General features: G+C 37.3%; 1 long non-coding RNA gene across 1 annotated transcript in view; it reads left to right on the forward strand.

Moving 5' to 3' along the window:
- The window catches only part of LOC112625453, a 113,292-nt gene extending 102,288 nt beyond the window's left edge, over positions 1–11,004 (forward strand). The window contains exon 3 of the long non-coding RNA XR_003119598.1: positions 10,714–11,004. This is a non-coding gene — a long non-coding RNA (uncharacterized LOC112625453). The remainder of the gene's footprint in view (positions 1–10,713) is intronic.
- Positions 11,005–11,365: the final 361 nt, after the last annotated feature.

Below are 11,365 nucleotides of genomic sequence, written 5' to 3' on the forward strand. Positions count from 1 at the left end.
CTGCTTCCTATTTGAAAATAAAATAAAACTCTCTTGATATGCAAATGGTAAGAATATGCTTTGGTATCAAACAATATCTAAAAGCAAACTCTCTGCAAAGTATTCCAGAATGGTTTACTTAAGAACATCCTGGCTGAACTTCAAAGTAGAGCCTACTGGAAAATATTTACCCAGACTATTTGAAAAGAGATTTGAAAAGAGAGTTTCATTGATTTCCATTGTCCAGCTTTACTTCATGGATTTCTATCATTCGACTTTATTTTTTATTATCAGATCATTACCACAAGAAAGTATTACAGTCAAGAGATGACAAATAATAATGGTGATAGTAATTGTAAATCCAAAAACTTTTACCTGTTAATAACTCTATAACTAACTACAATGAACTACCTTTAGTATACAAATAGGCCTGGTGTGGTGGATCATGCCTGTAATCCCAGCACTTTGGAAGGCTGAGGCAGGCGGATAACTTGAGACCAGGAGTTCGAGACCAGCCTGACCAACATGGCAAAATCCTATGTCTACTATGAACACAAACATTAGTCAGGTGTGGTGGTGCATGCCTGTAATCCCAGCTACTCAGGAGGCTGAGGCGTGAGAATCGTTTGAACCTAGGAGGCAGAGGTTGCAGTGAGCTGAGATCATGCCACTGCACTCCAGCCTGGATGACAGGGTGAGACTCTGTCTCAAAGAAATGAAAAATAAAAACAAATAAACCTGTAACTTGTATTTACCAATGCCACATCAAGCAGGACAGCATAACTGACCCAGTAAAAATTACTCCTTGGCTCAGCACAGTGTGAAAGTAGCTGGAAATTCATTATAAAGCCTTCTGCAACTAGATTAAGGGGCTTTCCAGGTTCTTTTGCTTGATTTTACCACATGATTGTGGCCACCATCTTCCCTGATTTGTATCCTCGATTTCCTCTATTGTTCCCTCAAGTAGCTCTCTGCACATGTGATTATATTCCCGTGACAGCTATTGCTTCTCTTGGTGGGCCTGTTAGTCTGACTGAAACCAGGAACTCTGGCCTGCAGAGATACGTTCTGTGTTGAGGACATAGTGGTTCTGTAATTCATCTGAGTTCCAGTGGTTGAGCTCAGTTACTAGGCAATACCACCACAAGACCACGGATCCTGGTTGCACATGTACATGCCTTCTCTGGCTCACCTTCTTCATTAGCCTCCTTTCCCTGGGATTCAGAGAAAAGTCTTTGGAGACTGGGCCAGAAGACAAATAGAGTGATTAATAAAGCTTATCTAAAATTACTAATGATCTTTCATAGCCATGCTGCCATCCTACATCCCAATCTCTGTCAGAGGAAAACCCTAATTCCAAATAATTTATTTAAAATTGTCACAGTTCTGTCACAGCAAAAAAAAAAAAATACACAGGAGATGGCAACCTTAAAGCCTGGTGTACCTAGCTCTTTTGTCAAGATGCAAGCCTGAGGCAGAGCCTGAAAGTCCACTGTCAACTCTTCTGTACCTGAGGCTCTGAGAGGAGTATGAAACTCACTCTACTGAAGCCGGTAGTGCTTATGATGCCAATCTCTGAAAATAAAAGAATTGGAACCATGTTAGAAAATAAAAATGGATTACCTTTGATGGCTCAAATGATAAACGTCATTTGGAATAGACTTTGTATTTTACTTAGCCTCACCTTTTACCCATTGCATTAATTTTCCCTAGATATCTGTGAATCAAGGCACTACAAATTCACTACTTGCTGATAAGATGTGTCCAATTTCTTAAAGAATAACAATGTATCTTCAAATACTCAGATTGAAAATACTGTAGTCCTAGTTTTTTCATACTTTTCACATTTCTCTTGCCACATTTTGGGTGACATAAAATGTCCCATGTAGCCACTAGTAATTATAAAACAGGTACACACGGAATTGGAAAGCACATATTTCACGCTTGATTATTATTTTTCTATCCTTGTCCACCAACATAATCTATTCTCTCAATTTAGTAAATTGGGCATCATAATAACTACGGCAGGGCTAGTGCCATGCAGCCTCCTTTGAGAGTAGGGAGTTTGGGAAGCCAAATAGAGGTGAAATATGAACCAACAGGGTAATACATCTGGAAGTATAAAGATAGTGACATAACTTTTATTCTAGTTGACATTGGTATTACAATTATCAGATCATCAGTGATATCAAATGTGCAGTGAGTCAAATTTGATATGAACAACCTTTTTAATGATATGATGCTTCAAACTTTCATTTGCACTGTCATTCACCATAACCTTTACTGGCTTCAGGCTGATTAGGTTATTGATAGCTAAAGTCATTTCTTCAGAGAATGCTGCTGGAATCTTAAACACACCCCAATATTTAAATTATAAATTGTATAGATACTTTAAGACTACTCAAAAGACCCCAAATAATAGCTAGGTAAATTTCAACTCATCAGCTGCCAGAAGTATAGACACATCAGGATTCTCCCAGGATTCTGGTACATTTATGAGATTAAAACCAGCCATACATTGCCAAGTGCAACGTCCATCCCAGATGATATCCAATCAATATTTATCAAGCTTCTCTAGAATGAGACAGACAAGGCTGAGAGCTAAGAGATCTGTTCAGCTTCTGCCACTAATGAGCTGTGTGGCTTTGGGAATGTCACTTAGTGTTTCCTGGCCTTGGTTTCTTCTGCTGCAAACTGGGCAAGATAATCTGTGGTCCCATCCAAAGAATTTCCCTGCTCAGTTAACAAGGTCATGGTCATTTACAGAGAAGTTTCATTTTGGAGTCCATGGGAGGCCAGAACATAAAATTTCATAATTTCCAGCACTTTTCTATTTTAAGCATCATTATGTTTGAGGGAAAATAGTCCCAAATGTGTTAAACTAATTCTTCTTAGCAACTTTCTAACAGTCCCCAAATTTATTCAAATTAAGTAGCAAATTGAGATATCCTAGAGCAGATATACATTTAGTTTTAAATTGCTGCCTTTATATTTTACATATCATTGAATTTTCAAATAATACAATTAGCAAAAGTGCAAAAATATAAGTGAATTGAATTTAAACTGTGAAGCTAGAGGGATAGAAGTTTTTAATCACTAGATGTTCCATTGCATGACTGAATCAAGTTGTTTATGATAATTTTATTACCTCAAACCTCTTTTTAACAGAGTTATTGCATTTTCTCATGATGTATGATATCACACTTTCGAAGCCCTTTCAGTAATTGGAGCTCCATGAAACTGGCTTCTAAGGCTCATTAATGTGAAAAATTATCTTAAAAGTTAGGCAAATGTGGTTTTACTTGGTTTTAGAACTACCAACTATGAAAGATATTTTCTATTTCTTTGACAATATTTCTGATTAAAGTATCTTTTTTTGTCAACATTGTATCTTCATGAAGTTCATTTACATTAAACCTATTTGTAACAGGATAGATTTAATTTTTCAAACTAAAAATGGGAAAGTGTTCATTTTATCAAAATTGTAAAATTTGTTTCAGAAACCTGACAGCAGGGATATTATCCTTGACTGCTGTTTAGAATCACCTAGGGAATTTGGAGAGAAAATAATTTATATATGGCTGGGCCTGCCCCAGAATATTTAAATTAGAAACCCTAGACGTGGGAGCAGGTATTCGTATATTTTAAATGCTCCCCCAGGGATGTGCAGTCAAGACTAAGCTGCTGGTCTAGAGTAACTTCTTATCTCATTCGTGCGACAGTCTCTGTTGCATTTTACCATTGGCATTCCCCTCCCGATGCCTACTCCACCACAATGCCCTCTATTTCTTCTGTTTCTAACAGTTTTTCAAAGTGCTTCTGAAATAGCAGTTTACTTTATTTTCTCTTCCTTTATAACAGTTCTGTAGAGTTGGTAGCACATGTATTATCCCATTTGAAAGCCTTGATTTGCCCAAGGGAGCACAAATAATAAGTGATACGGCAAGAATAAGGATTCAGGCATTCTTATATCAAGTCTAGCGCACTTCCTGCTGTACCACACCGCCTTCCATGCTTGCAACCCAATGTCTGACTTTAATCACTCCTTGTCTGCACACAAAACCGTAGTTTGATGTTATCCAAAGAAAATGCAAAGAGGGGCCGGACACAGTGGCTCATGCCTATAATCCCAGCACTTTGGGAGGCTGAAGTGGGCAGATCACCTGAGGTCAGGAGTTCGAGACCAGTCTGACCGACATGGTGAAACCCCATCTCTACGAAAAATACAAAATTAGCCAGGCGTGGTGGCGTATGCCTGTAATCCTAACTATTTGGGGACCTGAGGCAGGAGAATTGCTTGAACCCGGGAGGCAGAGATTGTGGTGAGCCGAGATCGCGCCATTACACTCCAGCCTGGGCAACAAGAGCGAAACTTCATCTAAAAAAAAAAGCAAAAAAAAAACCACACACAAAGAGGAAAGAAAGGCAACTCATGCTGTGTGTAGTTGAGGCCCACTGACTACCTGTATTCAGCCCATGATAATTCCTTCAAGGGCTTTGGCAAGACCTTCAATGTTTAATTATAGACATTTTATCTGACTAAAGATGAGTCATTTTAATAAACAATTAATTCACTAGCTTTTAGTCAATCATCAATTAGTTGAAGAGTAGCAGCTAGAATTATGCTCTAGTCTATTTTTCTCTGTTACTTTGCCCCCTTGTTTCCAAACTCCTCTTCCCTAATTAAAAAAATTCCCAACTCTGACAGCTCTGGCCCCCACAGCTAGAAAGAAAAACAAGAACCTTTACATTCCTGGCAACATATTTTAAATGTATATAATTAAAGCATTAAAATTAAAGAAAAAAACATATAAGAAATGCTTTCAGAGCAAAGTACCTTGACTTCAAGATCTGCTAACATAGAATTACATTAATTGTTCAGCAATTTTGATTTTCATAAATCAATCCAAAATCTCAACACATTTTCCTCAACAACAGATTATATTATTTTGCTTTAATAATCCAAATAATTGTTTAAACTACATATTTCTCTTTATTTCCATATAAAAGCCATCCAGAATAATATCTCAATAGTGTAATTAACTCAAGAGATTGCTAGGTAATAAAATACAAATCATATTTTAATTTTTAAAAAATTATATGTAACGAAGAAGACTTACAGATTAATTCTCATTTATTGGCTAGTGGTAAGCTAAAAAATCAACATCCCTGGCCGTCCAAACATAGCAGAAAGGGGGCAAAAAATTTCCCACAAGCACTACATACATTAGTGTGGAATGTCAATGAAGAGTAGAAATCATGTGCCTAGTTCCAATGCTTCTCTATGTTGCCTTAGTTTCCTCATCTACGATATAGGGATAATAAAAGTTTTTGCCACAGAGTTGTTGTGAAGATTAAATGAAGTCATGTATATAAAAGTCTTGTAACTGCCTGGCACACTGAACAAGGGCTACCTTCCTAAGTGTAGGTAAGACTCATATTATCAGATTGTCGGCATTTGGCATTTTTAATTCTTCTTTCCTAATTCTTGCTCTCTTCAAGGTTGCTTCACAGCCAGAACTTTTGTTTTCAAACTCTGAATTCATCACAGGTACGTGAACTTACATTGAAGAGTGACTATACTGGGTTCATAAAGCCAATATGTAATAGTCCCAAAATTGGATGATGACTTAAATGAAAGAAACCTCATTTATCAGAATGACTGGATTCGTTGGACAGATGTGCAGAGCATTGCTCCACTGAAGATAAAGTGATTCCTAAGATGTCCCCAATGATTTCAGAACTCCTTACCCTAAGCACACAGTCATACATTCATACTGTACCCCATACCACACAACACACACAGAAAACACACATGCACACATACATACACATGTCATACACCAGGCAACACACACACACATACACACAACACCACTGCCACATACACACACTGCCAAAAGTTTTTGTAGCAATAAGAAGGGAAAAGGCTGAAACTGGAACACAAAGGCTTGTGGCAAAATTTTAAGAATATCTCTACTGATTTAGATCTATATTACTTCAGCCAGTATTAAACACTCTTCAAGATACATTCTTTCATTTGATACTGACTTCAATCTGTGTTTTCCCTCTTTAGAATTCCAGAACTCTCTGACCCTATAATAAGGCCCTCTGACCTCCAGCCTCCTGGAGAGAGTCTTTTGACTATCCATAAAAAACTTGTGAAAGACTTGCTGGTAATGAATGCTATCTTAAATGCTTTACAAACATTATTGAATTTAATCTTCACAATTAACCTTTTGAGGACTATTTAGTGAATGAAGTGAGTTTTGAACTCAGGCTGACTTAGATTGTACAAGCCCACATTTCTACTCCTGCCTCAACCTCCCAAGTAGCTTTGACTACAGGTGTGCGTGTCACCAGGACCCAGCTAATTTTTGTATTGCCCAGGATGGTCTTGAACTCCTGGGCTCAAGCATCCTCCCGCCTCAGCCTCTCAAAGTGCTGGAATTACGGGCATGAACCATTATCCCTGGCTTAAAACAACAGATCTCTTAAACTTGACTTGAGTTATTCCAAATTAACCCACTAAGTAGTGGGAATAGAATTTCCTGCTTTGGGACAGAAAACATCTTAATACTTTGTACCCAAACACATAACTCATTCAAATCCTATAATATCCATTTCTTCCAAGCAGAATGAAATTCTATCAGTTGTAGCTCATACCTTCTTTTATTATATGAGATGAATAAAACAGATTTGTACATTTTTAGGGATTTAAAGCCTAGCAATAGAATTACAGTCTTTATACCTTTTGACAATGACCCTGATACTGCATAAATGTCACCAGTGAATGAAAACTAATTACAGTTCTTCCAGGCTAAAAAGCAGCAGCTGAATACCACTAATTATGCAATGAAGCTAACAATACAACTAAAAACACTGGCAATAAATGTATTCACAGGGAAGACAAATAAAGAATAAATGCAGCAAATCAACCATTGTAGAAAAAAAAAATGGCAAATGTTGAAATCTTTCCACATTACACAAAAATTTTAAATAAGCATTTAAGTATTCATTTTGTTATTATACAATGATTACTTCTATCTCAGCACAAAAGTAATTTTCATAGCTGACACATACCCCCAAATGCCCAAATGCCTCTTTAACACACATTGATAATTGTGAGTTTAGAATTAATGGAGATATGCCTAGGCTCAGATGGCAAACAGCTAGAGTTGACATTCAGGTATGCCAATAATCATAGACCAGTTTCTAAGATCACAGTTATCCAAATGATTGAGAAGAAAAAAAAAATGACATTTTGTTTGGATTTGGGAGAAATAATTGCAATTCAACTTTGTTAACCTGGCCAAGTTATTCTTTCACACAGACTTCTATTCTAGTCAAATTAGATGCTACATAAAATCCTAAGGATTCAATTGGGACCATATGCCAATTTTATCCTTAATGTGGTCTGATTCAGGAGAGACTGAGTGGAGAAAAAGAAGTATTGTTAACTTGAATATAAACCTATCATAGCTGAGTATCTATTTGAAGAGTGCCATAGGCATCATTCCCGTTGTCAGGGAGCATTTGCCCCAGAGTGAGTGTGGGATGAGGAATGTGAATCTGCTCTCACCCCTACCTTGGCTCAGTTTTCCTCTGTCTCTTGAGCATCTCACTTGTTATAGACTATTTAAGGGACTTTCAAGGGTAATTTGGTAAGTTTAACTTCATGTGATTTTTACCTTACATGCCCTTTTTAGAATCTAATTGTAAGGAGATTATTAAAACTGAAGGTGAGTTTCTCTATAATAATGTATATTTTATGTAAAGAGGCTGAGGATTTTAATATAGTCTTAATAGTGAGCTTGGGGTAAGTACTAAGCTCTATAGAAAGAAATTTGCGTATGTTTGTAATATTTTAGTGAAGGAATAGATAGAAATGCTGAAACTAATGTTAGCATAAGAGACAGCAAACTAAGTGCTACACCTAACTCTGAAATGAATTATATGTGACCTTGAAAAGTCACTTATAGTTTATTTACCTGACAAAATAAGGAAGTGGGAAAGAAAGAAACAAAAGAAAAAGTGAGGATGGAAGAACCCAACACCTTTTTTATGTCACTAGGAGTAAACAGTTCCTTCTTATACCAAAACCTGAAAATAAAAAGCTACCTCCAAACACAGTGCAGGGTCATGGCAAACCCTTAATGGACAAGCATAAAACAGTCATGACTCCAAAGACTGGGAAGATCAAAATCTCCTGGACTTCATGCAGAGGGAAGTGGGGCTTAGCAAGAGCACAAAATTATGAAAACAATTAGCTACAAAAATGAGCATGTATTTTGAAAGAGTAAAGCTATTAAAATAAGTTACAGATTTTAAAAGCTCTTGAAGGACAAACTAAAGATCAACTTTGAAAATAAAATAAGACCTTTATTTTGCTTGCAAGTCAAAGGAGAGCCTAATAAATCAAGAAACAAATGCCGAGGGACTCTCAGAGCTAAACAGCAAAAGAAGCATCTTCTATATTGGGGGGATTCCTAGACAAGAAGTTCTGATTGTTTAAGGATAGCATGGCAAAGTCCTTAGAACCCATCATTGTACCCTCCATTACAAGAGACCCGGTACAGTTGCAAAGACCCCAGGCATCTGTGTTAGGCACAGGGTCACATAGGAGGAACTACCGCATACTTACACTTAAGAGTTGTTAAGATTTTCCTATAACAATACAAATAGCCTTGGTTATCTTTCATATGACAATTATTTTGTAACATAAATTCTAAAATCAATATTTTCTCACTTTTATTTTATAATTAAAATCAATGATATGGATCAGTTGCACAGTAATATGAACAGACTTAACACTACTGGATTGTACACTTAAAAATAGTTAAGATCTTCAATTTTATGTTATGTATTTTTAGCACAATTAAAACAATTTAATAAGCAACAATTGTTTAGAAAAGTTTCTTTCAGCTTCACTCTTCATTATTGGTAATGTACGTTTTTAGGATTGTTGTGAAATTGGGCCAAGCTGCTGTATAAGTGAAACTGTTTTGAGTTTGGCTGTGGAATAAAATACATAATAATAATAATAATCTTAAATACTCCAGATTGTTGAATCTTTTTAACTAGTTTGAAGTTGATGGTCTCACTGTAGCTGTGCATAGGTTTATTTTATTTCCACTTATGTCAATATTTATGTCAAAATGCCAAGAAATCTAAATATTTTTCCGATGTTTTCATATGCTTCATTCTTGTCCATTAATTGGATTATCAAAAATCTAAAACCCTATCTATTATCTCTACCCAAAATGTATCTCTTCCCATAAATCAATTACTGCTTTGGATGTGATTATTTAAATATAATAGTTTATTTTTATTTTCTTGTTGAGATGGAGTCTCACTCTGTAGCCCAAGCTATAGTACAGTGGCGCGATCTTGGCTCACTGCAACCTCCGCCTCCTAGGCTCAGTGATTTTCATGCCTCAGCCTCCCGAGTAGCTGAGACTACAGGCATGCACCACCATGCCTAGCTAATTTTTGTGTTTTGTTTTTTTGTGTTTTTTTTGTACTTTAGTAGAGACAGGGTTTTACCATGTTGCCCAGAGTGGTCTCGAACTGCTGAGCTCAGGCAGTCTGCCCACCTTGGCCTCCTAAAGTGCTGGGATTACAGACGTGAGCCACAGCACCCGTCCAGTTTTTTTTGTTTGTTTGTTTGTTTGTTTTTTGATATTCCATCTTTATCTGAATATCCTCTTAGCTCCCTAAAATTTAAATCTAAAGATGATGAAAGAAGTGTTTTTTGAATCAGTACAAAACATTTTTCCAAAATGCATTTCAAATGGAGTATTTGATCTTTATAAATTATTTTGAACAATTTTTTTTTTAATCTACATAGTGTTTTGGTTTCTTTCAAGTGTCTTTATGTCATTAAAAACATGTTGCAAGGCACAAACCACTTTAAAATTCAAATCATCCCATTAACCACAGCCTCCAAAGACAATCCATGTTTGCCCTATCCAAGCAAAGAAAGAGAAATGCAAAAAAGGACAAAACTGTCCACTGAAGTAGTCCACAGTCTCTAAAACTGTGAAGGGAGCAGTGCAGGGGGAAGGGAGGGAAGCCACCAGATGATGGGGAGTGAGTGGCTCTGGCCTCAGATGCCAGCGCCTCCCACTGAGCAGAGTTAGCACCACGATTTGGGAGACAGGAACAGGGTCTTTCTCCCTGATCTTTACTGTATATAGCACCCTGGGAAAATGACTTTCAGGCAGATATGACCTTTCAAAGGGAGGTTCCTGAGAAAGGAAGAGACAATTAGCTATAGTTTTTTAGTAATAAAATAATTCACCTTAAAAGCTCCCAGTTTCCTGACTTTTGAGGGTAAGAGTCATCCTGGGATCAGAGCAGTCTCCAAGGCCTCACCAGACCCTTCTCAGCAGATTTCCTCACTCGCTGTAATTGAACCATTTACGGAAGTATCTACAAATCAGGTAACTATATCCTGCTAAACCCAAACAAATTGTATCCCAACTCAACTCCCCCTTAGCTGAATGCAAAAATGCCAGTAGCCATTTAAACACCACCCAAGAGGAAGAGAATTTTCAGAGGATTCAGAATTAGATGTCAAAAGTTCTTAACCAAATGCAGGCTAATTGGCCTACTTTTGCAAAATAGTTTTAAATGTATGACCATATGAACCCATTCCTAGGGCCCCCTCTGGAGACCTGAATGGGACCAAGACAAGTGAGTGACCCTGAAACTCAACCTTTGTATTCACAGTAGGACCTCCTGCTTCAAACTCCAAGCTTCTGGAGAACAGGAACTACATCTTTTCTATTTCACATACCCAACTCCTCACACAACGCATGATGCAAGTGGGAATCTACGTAAAATATCCTGTGGATAAATGGAGTAGCACTGATGCATATGAGACCCAGTGTTAACCAGAGGAGGCAATCAACTCCAAGATCAACTGCCAAGATGAAAACCAGGACCAAGGAAAGCTTCTGAGATAAAATGATTTTTAAGATTAATATAGTGGATATTTCCAATTTTTATACACTTCATCTGACCTCTCCTTCCTAAATTTGAGAGTTAGCCATCAGTTGAGTCTTGTGAGAGGCTGTACCCTGCCACTAATTACAGAAAGAAAAAAGGCCAGCTACCTGCTTTCTCTGACTCTAGGAGGTAAAGTTACAAGAACATGAACTAACCTTTGTCAATAAGATACAACCATCAGGGAATTGCATCTGGAGTTAATGATCAAATCCATTCTAGAAGTGGCAAGGGCATCTAGTGTCCAATGGCAGAGGGCCAGCCAGGGTGTGCTGTCTCGGAGGCATGATGTGGTGATGGTACCAGGGCCAGAATTTTTTCTCTAGAAGCATTTCTCAAGATGAATGGCTGTACAGAAACATATGTAGCCTCTCTT

This window comes from Theropithecus gelada, chromosome 5 (genome assembly GCF_003255815.1).
Source record: "Theropithecus gelada isolate Dixy chromosome 5, Tgel_1.0, whole genome shotgun sequence".
NCBI classification, from domain to species: domain Eukaryota; kingdom Metazoa; phylum Chordata; class Mammalia; order Primates; family Cercopithecidae; genus Theropithecus; species Theropithecus gelada.